General features: G+C 41.4%; 1 protein-coding gene across 14 annotated transcripts in view; it reads left to right on the forward strand.

Annotated features, from left to right (window-relative positions):
* HBEGF (heparin binding EGF like growth factor) overlaps positions 1-13,576 on the forward strand; it is a 385,453-nt gene that overhangs the window by 10,924 nt on the left and 360,953 nt on the right. The gene's annotated exons all lie outside the window — the stretch shown is intronic.

Below are 13,576 nucleotides of genomic sequence, written 5' to 3' on the forward strand. Positions count from 1 at the left end.
CCAAAGGCAGATGTTCAACTGACTGAGCCACCCAGGCGGCCCTGGAAACAAATTTTTAAAAGATGTCAAGTCATAGATTTGGTTTTCATAAAAGAAAACATCTCGCTGCAGGAAGGTCATGTGGTTAGCAATGAAGATTAAGCCATTTTTCCCCCAAGTGAGTCCTTGGTGAATATATTTTGGGTATTGCCTCCACAGAAAGATGCATACTGAAAATATACTTTCCTCCAACCCTCAGTAGTAATTAAAAGGGAAGCCCAAGAATCACACTGATGAATAAGTGTCAGCCATCAGCCCAGATACCTTGATCCACATGTATAAGCTCATTGACAAGAACAGGGTTCTAAGAGCCTGTAATCAATAGATCCTTTGAAGAAACCTGGAACTTTACCATGTGCATCACCATGAAGCCCCTACCTCTCCTATTCCACAGATGTGGGAAACTTGAGGCTAAATACTCCAAACATCCTGTTTCCTTATGTCCTCTTATACCCTGCAACTTGGGCAGCCACACCTACCTTCTCTAGAACTCTCCTTGCAAGGTACAGGGCATTCTGCCACAGACTCTAGAAGGTCCCAGGACTGGCGAAAGTTTAGAATCTCATTTTCTGAGCACTTTCCTGATGAGAGAACAGTTAGATAGAAGACCCCACAGCAAGACTCAACTTATCTTCCAGGTGGTCCAGCTCATAGTGAATGAGTACTTTTGAATCAGAAGGACCCTTAAGGAGTCCTCTAGGTCTCATACTACCCCTTTAATAAAGAAGAAACTGGAGGACTGGGCATTAGGGTCAATACCTCCTGCAAAAATCTCTAAGGTGATGTTTCCATCCATCACCCTCTGATGTTTCCTGTAAGAATCAGAAGTACATCATTGCTTACCAAAGTGAGAAGAGAGCAAGCCCCAGATTCCAACTCAAAGAGTAATTTTGGCTTATAAGTGAGAAATGAGTCACTCTGAGGACTGTTCTTAGAGACTCTTGTGGAGTGTTTGAACTCAACTTTGTTTACCACACCCCTTGCTCATCAAGGCAGGCCTATAAAACAAGAGACGCAGCATGGCGTTCACCTGCAGGGCAGGTAATAGTGCCACCTCCCAGATGTTCTTCCCCAAGGAAGTGGCATGGTGTTTGCTGTGGCTCCAAGAGGACACCTATAGACAGTTTAGTTGAAATACGAGTCTGGTATAAGCTCACAGAAGCTATAAGAAAAATTGTGGCCAAGACTCTACTCTGAAGCTTTTCACCTAGAGGGACCTCTTAAACCCTGGCATTGGCACCACTGGTGACAAGGAAGAAAAAAACAGCCAGGGTTGGACTTCTCCAGCATAGATCTAGTAGATGAAAAAGGTTTGTCATTTGAAGAGGATTGCTTCACCATTACAAGAGTTATGTAGGACAAAAGTCTGAGAAATGGGCAAGCTGGGGTTTGGTTAAAGCCCTAGTCTGTCCCAATGTCTCTGCTCATAAGCTGGCAAGGTTTTTAACCAAGATTGAGCCATAATAGCGAGTCCAAAGAAAGCAATACTGTTCTGTGTACTAGGGGTTTCATATAAATATTAGAATTCCTAGGGGCACCTGGGTGGCTCAGTCATTAAGCGTCTGCCTTCGGCTCAGGTCATGATCCCAGGGTCCTGGGATTGAGCCCCGCATCGGGCTTCTCACTTAGCGGGGAGCCTGCTTCTCCCTCTCCACTCCCCCTGCTTGTGTTCCCTCTCTCGCTATATCTCTCTCTGTCAAATAAATAAATAAAAATCGTTAAAAAAAATATTGAATTCCTAGAGAGTAACTGAAGTACTCAAAAATATTTTTTTTTAAAGATTTTATTTATTTATTTGACACAGAGAGAGAGCGAGAGCAGGAACACAAGCAGGGGAGTGGGAGAGGGAGAAGCAGGCTTCCCGCCGAGCAGGGAGCCTGATGGCGGGGCTCGATCCCAGGACCCTGGGATCATGACCTGAGCTGAAGGCAGACGCTTAATGACTGAGCCGCCCAGGTGCCCCTCAAAAATATTTTAAAACCCTCAAAAGCACTGGTGAGACCACTATTCAGAGCCTGATCATCTCATTCTCAACAATTATTTTCACAAGTTCCTTGTTGTACTCTCATATGCCATTAGCAGGAGTGTAAATTGATAAAATCTTTAGGGAAATCTGTTTGGAGTTGCCTTCACATTTTTAAAAGCCTTCACCCTTTGATCTAGCAAAATCCACTTCCGATTCTGGGGGAATTGGCACAGAGACACTCACACATGAGTTCAAAAATAGTGTATGAAGGTGTTCACTGAAACCTTGCTTGTCCATCAATAAGTGGTTAAATAAGTAGTGGTGCAACTATAAAATGCTAACCATCATCTCAACTTGTAGCAAGTCATCATCTTTTTGCTGGTGGAGGGTCTTGCCTCAATGTTGATGTCTTCTGACTGATCAGGGTGGTGATTGCTGAAGATTGGGGTAGCTGTGGCCATTTCTTAAAATAAGACAACAATGAAGTTTGCCTCATTAAAGGACTCTTCTTCTCATGAATGATTTTTCTGTAGCATGTAATGCTGTCAAACAGTAGAGCTTCTTTCAAAATTGGAAAAATCCTGGGGTGCCTGTCTGGCTTGGTAGAGCATGAGACTCTTGTGAGTTCAAGCCCCATGTTGGGTGGAGAGATTACTTAAAAATAAAATCTTAAAAAAAAAACAAAACTGGAGTCAATCCTTTTAAACCCTGCTGCTGCTTTATCAACTAAGTTTATATAATATTCTTAATCCTTTATTGTCATTGCAACAATCTTTACAACATCTTCATTGGGAGTAGAGTCCATCTTTTTTTTTCAAGATTTTATTTATCTGAGAGGGAGAGAGAGCACGAGCAGGGGGAGGGGCAGAAGAAGAAGCAGACTCCCTGCTGAGCAGGGAGCTGGATTCAGGGCTCCATCTCAGGACCCTGAGATCATGACCTGAGCCAAAGGCAGATGCTTTACCAACTGAGCCACCCAGGTGCCCCAGGAGTAGATTCCATCTTAAGAAACTGCTTTCTTTGCTCATTTGTAAGAAGCAAATTCTCATCTGTTAAAGTTTTACCATGAAATTGTGGCAATTCAGTCACATCTTCAGGCTCCACTTCTATTCCTCTTGCTGTTGCCATCACATCTACAGTTACTTCTTCCACTGAAGTCTGGAGCCCCTCAAAGTCATCCATGAGGGTTGGAATCAACTTTTTCCAAACTCCCGTTAATGTTGGTAGTTTAAATCCCAAACATTCTTAATGGCATCTAGAATGGTGAATCCTTTACAGAAGGTTTTCAATTTACTTTGCCTATCTTGATTTTCAACATGCCTTCCTCACTAAGCTTAATCATTTCTAGCTTTTGATTTAAAGTGAAAGACATGCCATTTTTCCTTTCATTTGAACACTTAGAGGCCTCTATAGGGTTATTAATCAGCCTAATGTCAATATTGTTGTGTCTCAGGGATTAGGGAGACTGAGGAGAGGGAGAGAGATAGGGGAATAGGTGGTGGGTGAAGCAGTCAGAACACAACATTTATTAAGTTTGCCGTCTGTGGGCACAGTTCATGCATGGCACCCCAAAACAATTACAATAGTAACATCACTGGTCACTAATCACCATAACAAATACAATAATGAAAAGGTTTGAAATATTGCAAGAATTACCAAAATATGACAAAGAGACATGAAGTGAGCAAATGCTGTTGCAAAAATGGGACCTATAGGGGCAGCTGGGTGGCTCAGTCGGTTAAGCATCTGAATCTTGATCTCCACTCAGATCTTGATCTCAGGGTCCTGAGTTCAAGCCCCTCATTGGGGTCCACACTGGGCATGGAGCCTACTTAAAAAAAAAAAAAAGTTGTACATGTGGAAAGTGAGAGATGGATTTCTCACCCAGGTGTGCAAAATCCAAGTGCTAAGCTCTCAACAGAGAAATAATAGAAAAGTTTCACTTAAGGGGCACCTGGGTTGCTCAGTCAGTTGAGCTTCCAACTCTTGATTTTGGCTTGGGTCATGATCTCAGATTCATGGGATCCAGCTGGCTTAGGGCTCAGGTCTCAGAGGGAACTGTGCTTCTCTCTCTCTCCTTCTGCCCCTCCCTTGGCTCCTACATGCTCTCTCTCTCTCTCCTCTTTTTTTAAATAAATAAAGTCTTTTAAAAAATGCCTTAATGGGGGCGCCTAGGTGGCTCAGTCAGTTGAGCGTCAGACTCTTGGTTTCTGGGGTTGTGATCTCAGGGTCGTGGGATCAGGCCCCACATAGGGCTCCACGCTCAGCACGGAGTCTGCTTGTCCCTCTCCCTCTGCTCCTTCCCTCGACTCATGCTCACTCTCTGTCCCTGAAATAAATAAATAAAATCTTTTTTTTTTTTTTAATGTCCTAATAATGGGATCCTGGGTGGCTCAGTTGGTTAAGTGTTTGCCTTCGGTTCAGGTCATGATCCCAGGGTCCTGGGATCAAGTCCCACATTTGGCTCCCTGCTCAGCCTGGAGTCTCCTTCTCCCTCTGCCCCTCCCCCTGCTAGTGCTCTCTCTCTCAAAAATAAATAAATAAAATTTTTAAAAAGTTTAAAAAAATAAATATGTTCTGATAAAGCAGTAAAGATTAATTTTATTCATTAAATCTCAACCTTTGAGTACATATATTTTTAATATTCTATGTGAAGAAATGGGAAGTATACATAGAGCACTTCTGCTGAACATTGGTTGTCTCAAGGAAAAACATTCATACAACTATTTTTGTTGTTAATTGAACTAACCATTTTTTCATGGAACATCATTTTTACTTGAAAGTATGACTGACATAAATTTTGGTAATTCAGACATGTGTATTTGGCAGACATTTTCTGGACTCCCACTTGCAGGAAAACAGCTGACAGTATTTGTTTCCAAATATAAAATTCAAGCTTTGGGGCAAAAATGAGGATTTTTGGAAAATTGTATCCACTGTCATTGGTTAACAGTTCCCCAAACTTAAAGACTTTTTTGATGAGATAAGTGATGATATTGCCAAATGTATTTTTTACAGTATATAATAAAATGTGTCAGTATTTGCAAGAGCTGTATAACTCAGTGAACCGTATTTCCCAAATGACCAATACATGATGTTATAAAACCATGGATAAATAAAAGAACATGCAAAGATAGACCAGTGGATTTTAATGTAACAGAGTATGAAAAATTTATAGTTACGGTTTCAACCTTTAGAAGACTAACAGTTATTGAATTTTGGTGTGATATTAAAGATAATAATGAGGGGCACCTGGGCGGCTCAGTCAATTAAGCGTCCGGCTCATGATTTTGACTCAGGTCATGATCTCATGGGTCACGAGATAGAGCACTGCAATTGCGCTCCATGCTCCGAGCTCAGCAGGGAGTCTGCTTGAGATTCTCTCTCTCTGTGCCCCTCCCCCTGCTCTCTCTCTCTCTTTAAAATAAATAAATAAATCTTTTTTTAAAAAGATGATAACCACAATTATCTAAAAAAAAACATTAAAATATCCCTCCCTTTTCAACTACATATCCATGTGAGTCCAGATTTTCTTCATATTCTTCAATGAAAATACTATATTGCAATTAACTGAATGTTGAAGCAGATAGGAAAATCTGTCTTTTATTAAGCCAAACATTAAAAATTCACTCTTACTAAATTTTGCTTTGAAAAAATATATGTTTGGGGCGCCTGGGTGGCTCAGTTGTTAAGTGTCTGCCGTCGGCTCAGGTCGTAATCCCAGGGTCCTGGGATCAAGCCCCGCGTTGGGCTCCCTGCTCCGCGGGAAGCCTGCTTCTCCCTCTCCCACTCCCCCTGCTTGTGTTCCCTCTCTCACTGTCTCTCTCACTGTCAAATAAATAAAAAATAAAAAAGTCTTTAAAAATATATATTTTTTTTTTCTCAAAAATATGTTACTTATGTTCACATTTATGAACTGAAGATTTTTGTAAATTCCTCAGTTTTAATTTCTGATACACTGAATACCAATAGATAAAACCCATATATATAAACAAGAGCTCTTTGGGTCTTTAATAATAAATAAAAGGACTTTGGGTCTTTAATAATTTTTAAGAGTGTACAGGGGTTCTGAGACCAGAAAGTCTCCGAACTGCTGCGGTACTATATAGCAGTTGCAGGGGAGGCAGAAGGATGGAAGAGATGACCTATGAAGACTCTGCTGGGTTTTCAGTCTTTCCTTACTCAGCCAACTCTCATCTTTAACCCAACAGTCAAAGCTTGGAAGCAAGAGCTCTGAACTAGGGCATCTCTGGTGTGAATCTATGAAAGGGAAAAGGCACTCCTTTCCTTCTTTCTCCCTCTCTAAGTCTCCAGACAAGACTTGGCAGTTGCACAGGGTGAAGAGAGAGACTAGAAAGGTCAGGGAGGGAACTTCCCAGCCATTAAGGAGTTTATTTAGACACCTTGAAATTAAATGGTAAGGACAAGCTATAAGGGGCCACTGCTGGTCCACTTGGGCTCAATATCAGGAACCGGGAGGAGCCAGGGACGACTCCTAGAGCAGTGATACTTGTATTTCTTTCCTCCTGTTCTGGCCCATTTCTTAAAATGGCCTAAAGTCTTCAATGACTTTTAAGAACCAATAATTCTTGGGGCGCCTGGGTGGCTCAGTCATTAAGCGTCTGCCTTCACCTCAGGTCATGGTCCTAGGGTCCTGGGATCAAGCCCCACATTGGGCTCCCTGCTCGGCGGGAAGCCTGCTTCTCCCTCTCCCACTCCCCCTGCTTGTGTTCCCTTTCTCGCTGTGTCTCTCTCTGTCAAATAAATAAATAAACTCTTTAAAAAAAAAAAAGAACCAATAATTCTTCTAGGCCACAGTCCCATATGGTTAATTAGAATAGGCTGACATGAAATAAATCAAACTTAAAGAGAAAAAAAACGTAAACCAACACAGTAACAACTACTACTTTGCCACAGACACTGCATCTACCTCCACATACACCTCCACCTTGGCCTGAGCCCTGTCCTTCTTTAGGCTATTACTGAGTCATTAGGGATTTAGTCAGTAGGAGGGGGAATTCAGGGGTAAGTCATTATACCATGGTTTGAGTCCCCTCAATGCCATTTACTGACTGTGTGATCAAGCAGGTAACTCTCTTTCTCTGGACCCTCAGTTTCTGCATCTTTAAGATGAGATGATCTTCCAGCTCTGTGATCCTGTGGTTATTAATAAACAAAAGATAGGTCAGGCTGGAGCTAAGGACTCTGTCATAAATGTATTCTCATTGAAAAGAGCAGAGGAGGGGCGCCTGGGTGGTTCAGTCAGTTGGACATCTGCCTTCGGCTCAGGTCATGATCCCAGGGTTTGGGATCGAGCCCCGCATCGGGCTCCCTGCTCGGTGGGAAGCCTGCTTCTCCCTCTCCCACTCCCCCTCCTTGTGTTCCCTCTCTCACTGTCTCTCTCTCTCTGTCAAATAAATAAATAAAATCTTTAAAAAAGAAGAAGAAGAAAAGAGCAGAGGATCTGGAAAGGGAACACAGCTCTAGTTTGCATCACTATACATATCACCTTTGGACATGGATATAGTCACAGGAGATGAACAAACACAGGTCTCTGAAAACAACCTGGAGAAACCTCTCAAGACTGTGGCTCTTCCCTTGGGTTCACTTAGCTGTAAGGTTCCCGGAGTCAGTATTGGAGAATTCCCTCAGTTCTTGCCCAGCAGTTGTAATTCCTTTGGTGTTGGAGGCCGTAGAGGTTTTTGACCTCCCTGTTGTGACCCTGCTAATTAGATAACCAGGCTCTGCCCCACCAATGTTTTTATTTTTTTAATAGATTTATTGAAATATGATTCACAGACCACACAATTTACCCAAAGAGTACAATTCAGTGGCTTTTATTATATTCTCAGATGGTTGTACAACCATCGTATCTATTTTGGAATATTTTCATCAGCCCTAAAAAGAAATCTTATACTCCTTGGCTATTATCTCTCAACACCCTCCCCCCACCCTGCCAAGTCCCCAAGCCTTTGGCAACCAAAAGTCTAATTTCTGTCTTTATAGATTTGTCCATTCTGGATAGTTCACATAATGGAATCATACAATATGTGGTCCTTTGTGACCAGCTTCTTTCACCTAGAATGATGTTTTCAAAGTTCATCAGTGTTGTAGCATGTATCAGTGTTTCATTCCATTTTATTGCTGAATAATATTCCACTGAATGGATATAACATATATTGTTTATTCAGAACTTTGGGTTGTTGAGTCATCTGAGTTGTTTTCACCTTTTGACTATTGTGAATAATGCTGCTATGAACATTGGTGTAAGGTATCTGTTTTCATCCCTGTGTTCAGTTCTTTGGGGGCATATACCTATGAGTGGGATTGCTGGATCATATGATAATTCTGTATTTAGCTTTTTGAAGAACAGAAACTGTTTTCAATGTTGCTGCATCATTTTACATTCCCCCCCAGTGATGTGTGAGGGTTCCAACTTCTCTGCATCCTTACCAATACTCATTATTTATAGCCATCCTAATGAGTGTGAACGGTATCTCACTGTGGTTTTGATTTGTGTTTTCTTGATGGCTAATGATGTCGAGTATCTTTTCAGGTGCTTATTGTCCATTTAATATATCTTCTTTATTTTTTTAAGCTTATTTATTTATTTTTAAGTAATCTCTACACCCAACATGGGACTCAAACTCATGACCACAAGATCAAGAGTCGCTGGCTTCTCCAACTAAGCCAGCCAGGTGCCTCCCATTAATATATATTCTTTAGGTAAAGGTCTATTTGGATACCCCCACTTTTTTTTCAGTAAGCTCTGCACCTAACAGGGGACTCAAACTCACGACCCTGAGATCAAGAATTGCATGCTCCACCGACTGAGCCAGCCAGCTACCCCTTCTCTTGTATATTTTTAAATTGAGTTATTTGGGGGTGCCTGGTTGCTGGTCAGCTGGTTGAGCAGCCAACTTTTGGTTTTGGTTGGGGTTGTGATCTTAGGGTCATGAGATAGAGCCCCAAGTTAGGTTCCATGCCAGCAGAGTCTGCTTGTCCCTCTCCCTCTGCCCCACCCCCCTCAAGTAAATAAATAAATAATTTTTAAAGGTTTTTTTTTTTAAAGATTTTATTTATTTATTTGATAGAGAGAGACACAGCAAGAGAGGGAACACAGCAGGGGGAGTGAGAGAGGGAGAAGCAGGTTTCCCGCTGAGCAGGGAGCCCAACGCGGGGCTTGATCCCAGGACCCTGGGATTATGACCTGAGCCGAAGGCAGAGCCTTAACTGACTGAACCACCCAAGCCCCCCGTCTTCTTTTTTTTAAGATCTGTTTATTTAGAGAGAGAGCACAAGCAAGGGAGGGGAAGGGCAGAGGGGGAGAGACAGTCTTAAGCAGACTCCACGCTGAGTGCAGAGCTCCACATGGGGTTTGACACAGGGCTCCACATGGGGCTTGATCTCACGACCCTGAAATCATGACCCTGAGATCATGACTCCAGCTGAAATCAAGAGTTGGATGCTTAACCGACTGAGCCACCCAGGCACCCTTTCTTATTATGGAGTTGTAAGAGTTCTTAATATATTCTAGATACAAGTCCCTTATCAGATATATGATTACATGTATTTTCTCCCATTCTGCAGGTTGTCTTTTCTCTTTGTAGATAGTGCCATTTGGAGGACAGAAGTTTTAAATTTTTGATGAGGTCTAATCTATTTTTTTATTTTGTTCCTTGTGTTTTTGTATCATATCTAAGAAACTATTGCCAAATCCAAGGTCATGAGAATTAACATCTATTTTCTTCTGAGATGGTTTGGCTCTTACATTTAGGTTTTTGATGCATTTTGAGTTAATTTTTGTATGTGATATGAGGTAGGGGTCCAACTTCATTCTTTTGCATGAAGATATCCAGTTTTCCCAGAACCGTTTGTTGAAAAGACTATTCTTCACCATTGAATTGTCTTGGCACTCTCTTCAAAAAATTTATTGACCATAAGTGTGAGTGTGTGTTCCTAGACTGTCAATCCTGTATGTATTTCCAAATGCAAGTACCACACTGTCTTGATTATAATAGCTTGGAAGTAAATTTTGAAATCAGAGACTATGAGTCCTACAACTTGGATCTTCATTTTCAAGATTGCTTTGGCTATTCTAGGTTGGCCCCTTCTATTCTTACCCCAAGGGACAAGGCCTCATCCACACTGCCTCTTCCAAGGTGTTCATTATGTAGCCTACCATACTGATCCTCATTTTTTCCAACCTCACCTTGCAGTGTTCTTTCCCTCACTTTTCCACTGTAGCTGTATGGGCCTTCTCAAACATTCTGAAGTCCTTCCTGCCTGAGGGCCTTTGCACTGATATTCCCTTGGCCAAAAATGCTTTCCTTCCACTCCCTCTGTCCCCCTCTCCGCTATTCCCAAGGCTGACTTCTTGTCATTCAGGTCTCCGCTCAAATGTTATCCTCTCAGAGAGGCCCTTATTAACCCTGTCTAAGGTAGTCACCCACCAAACCCTCCCTCTTTATTGCATTATGCTGTATTATATAATAAATAGTCATATTTATATCACTGTATTTATTTATTTATTTTCTGTCTCCCCCTACTAGAGTGGAAACTTCAGGAAAGCAGAGACCTTGTCTTATTTCACATTGAATTCCTCCTACACATAGGAATATAATAGACTATACTACCTGGCGTATAATAGACATTTAATATGTATTTATCTATTGAATGAATGAGTAAATTGATCAGTCAAGCCCTGGACAGCCCCTATAGTGGGATTCAGCACCAGGAAAAGTGGTAAGAAGCAGTGAACTGACCCTCACACCAGGGTTATTTTCCTTGTACTCACCTTCTTCTCTCATCTTCTCCCAATCAGCAATTCCTCCCTTCTTTTGTTCAAAGTTTTCCCCTAGATCCTCTTCCTAACGTCTGTCTACATTTGAGAAGTAGATACAGACACATTCCTGCCTTCCCCAGTCTCTGCTCTGGGTTGCTCTTAGGAAAAATGACCAAAGTTGTCTCCGATCATAGTATATATGGACAAGTGCATACTCAGGTCCATTTGCAAAGATAAAAATTTATAATGTTGGAAAGCATGAGGCACTGGACAAGGAGACAGAAGAACACAACTAGGAAGATAAGAGCCCAGAACCTCAGAGAAAATCAGAACCTCAGGCCAAGAGTCCAAGAATTCATATTATGACAAAATTTGATTCTAATACCCACAAAAGTTTGAAAACCATTGTCCCGCATCTACAGACTGGAAAAGAGAAGACCTACATTACTGATAGGGAGAGATTTTCCCTGGGGCTTGGGAGGCTCTAATAACCCACTATACAGCCCTAGGTTTTTCATCTAAACATCTTAAAGAATGTTATAGGCATCAATTAACCCTTATAGCACCCTAGAATCTGGGCTCTTGGCCCCATTTTACTGACAGAAAACTGAAGCCTATGGGTTAGAGCCAGGAAAGGCATGCTGCAGGCTCATATGGCCTGGACTGAGCAAGCTAAGGACTAAGATTTAAGCCAGAGCTGACCTCAGTCTTTCCCTTATGACAGTGGTTCCCAATGTGGGGACTGTAGAGCACTTAAATTCATGTGTATGTTTACCATGTCTTGGCTGCAGGCAGATGGTAATTTAGTTGGTTCCTTGTCACTCAGGTCCGAGCTTAAAGGTCACCTACTCAGAGAGGCCTCCCCTGAACATCCACCTCAAGCAATCTTCTCCCAGTCCCTGTCATATTACCCTGTTTGATTTTCTTCAGGGTACTTGTCATTATCTCAGATAATCATATTTTTTTCTTTGTTATTTCTGTCCTTTAGTATAAACTCCATGAAGTTAGAAACTTTATTTGATGGGACATTGTTGATATTCACTAAGTATTTGTTCAATGTTAAAGTAAGACTAAATGAAGATGTTTTCAACAATATGTAGATGCTGCTGAAATGGGCAAAATATATAATTATCTAAGTTTAAATTATACTTTTGGCATATATTTCTCTCAATCAGTAGATACTTAGATATAATTTTAGGAGCCTTCTTTAAAGATTTATTTATGAGAGAGAGAGGGAGTGCAAGTGGGAGTGGGGGAGGGGCAAAGGGAGAGGGAGAGAGAAAATCTCCAGCAGACTCCCTGCTGAGTGTGGAGCCTGATTTGGGGCTCTCACAACCCTGAGATCATGACCTGAGCCGAAATCAAGAATCAGATGCTTAACCAACCGAGCCACCCAGGCACCCCTAGGAGCCTTCTTTAAAACATTAAAAAAAACCATCAGAATTTCCACTTCTGGGGCACCTGGCTGGCTCAATTGGTGGAGCAAACAGCTGTTGATCTCAGGGTCCTGAGTTTGAGCCCCACCTTGTGTGTAGAGATCACCTAAAAATAAAATGTAATAAAATAAAAAAGAATTTCCACTTCTGGCATTGTATAGATTAAAATTTCTGAACAACCTTCCTAACTAAAAAACTAAAATGCTAGATTAAATATAATTTTTAACTTTAGAATTCATAGATGAACTGACATACATAAGTGTTCTCTTTTTGCTCTTTAATTTCACTTCTAGGTATATGCTCTGAAGAAATTCTTGTACTTCCAGAAGACATTTTATATACTTTTTTTTTTAATGATTTTATTTATTTATACATGAGAGACAGAGGCAGAGGGAGAAGCAGGCTCCCCACGGAGCAGAGAGCCTAATGTGGGACTCGATCCCAGGGCCTGGGATCATGACCTGACCGAAGGCAGACGCTTAACCGACTGAGCCACCCAGGTGTCCCTTATATACTCTTTTGTATATATGGTATCTTTTTCAGATTATTAGGTTGTTCATTCTATGCAGGTTACAAAAAGAGAGGTAGATATGTATGTACTGGCATGGGGAAAATATTCAGTGCATATCAAGTGACAAGCATGTTGTAGAACTCAACGTATAATCTCACTTTAATGAAAATATTAATGTGTCCCTTGAAATAAATTTGAACAATATACACTAAAATTTGGACACTGATCATCACTGGTATGGTTTTCATTTCAAAACTATATATTTCTATAGTGTTTTAATATTTTGCACTAATCTCATTCACTTTTGTGATAAAAAAACAGTAAGCATTATTTTCATATGTATAAAAAACTATTTTAAATAGATGAATAATTTTTCTAGAAAGATATTTTCCCCTTTTGCAAACTGAAAAGAGTTCGCTAAAGACCCCTAATTCTGTAAAAGAGAATTTGTGAGGACAGAAAGTTCAAATTGAGAAGGGTTTCCAGGTCCCTTTAATGGGGTAGAGAATGAATGGGGCCTGGTCAGTCCCCCAGGCTTACCAGCAAACCTGCTTCTTCCCTGCCACTCTCTCTGTCTTTTTTTTTTTTTAAGATTGTATTTATTTATTTATTTGACAGAGAGAGAGCACAAGTAGGCAGAGCGGCAGGCAGAGGGAGAGGGAGAAGCAGGCTCCCCATTGAGCAGAGAGCCCGATGCGAGGCTCAATTCCAGGACCCTGGGATCATGACCTGAGCCGAAGGCAGACGCTTAACCAACTGAGCCACCAAGGCGCCCCATCACTGCCACTCTCTACCCCCTGCTCAGGAGGGTAATGGAAATATTGGCCAGCTGCCCTCCA

The sequence above is a fragment of the Halichoerus grypus genome, chromosome 2 (genome assembly GCF_964656455.1).
Source record: "Halichoerus grypus chromosome 2, mHalGry1.hap1.1, whole genome shotgun sequence".
Lineage (NCBI taxonomy): Eukaryota > Metazoa > Chordata > Mammalia > Carnivora > Phocidae > Halichoerus > Halichoerus grypus.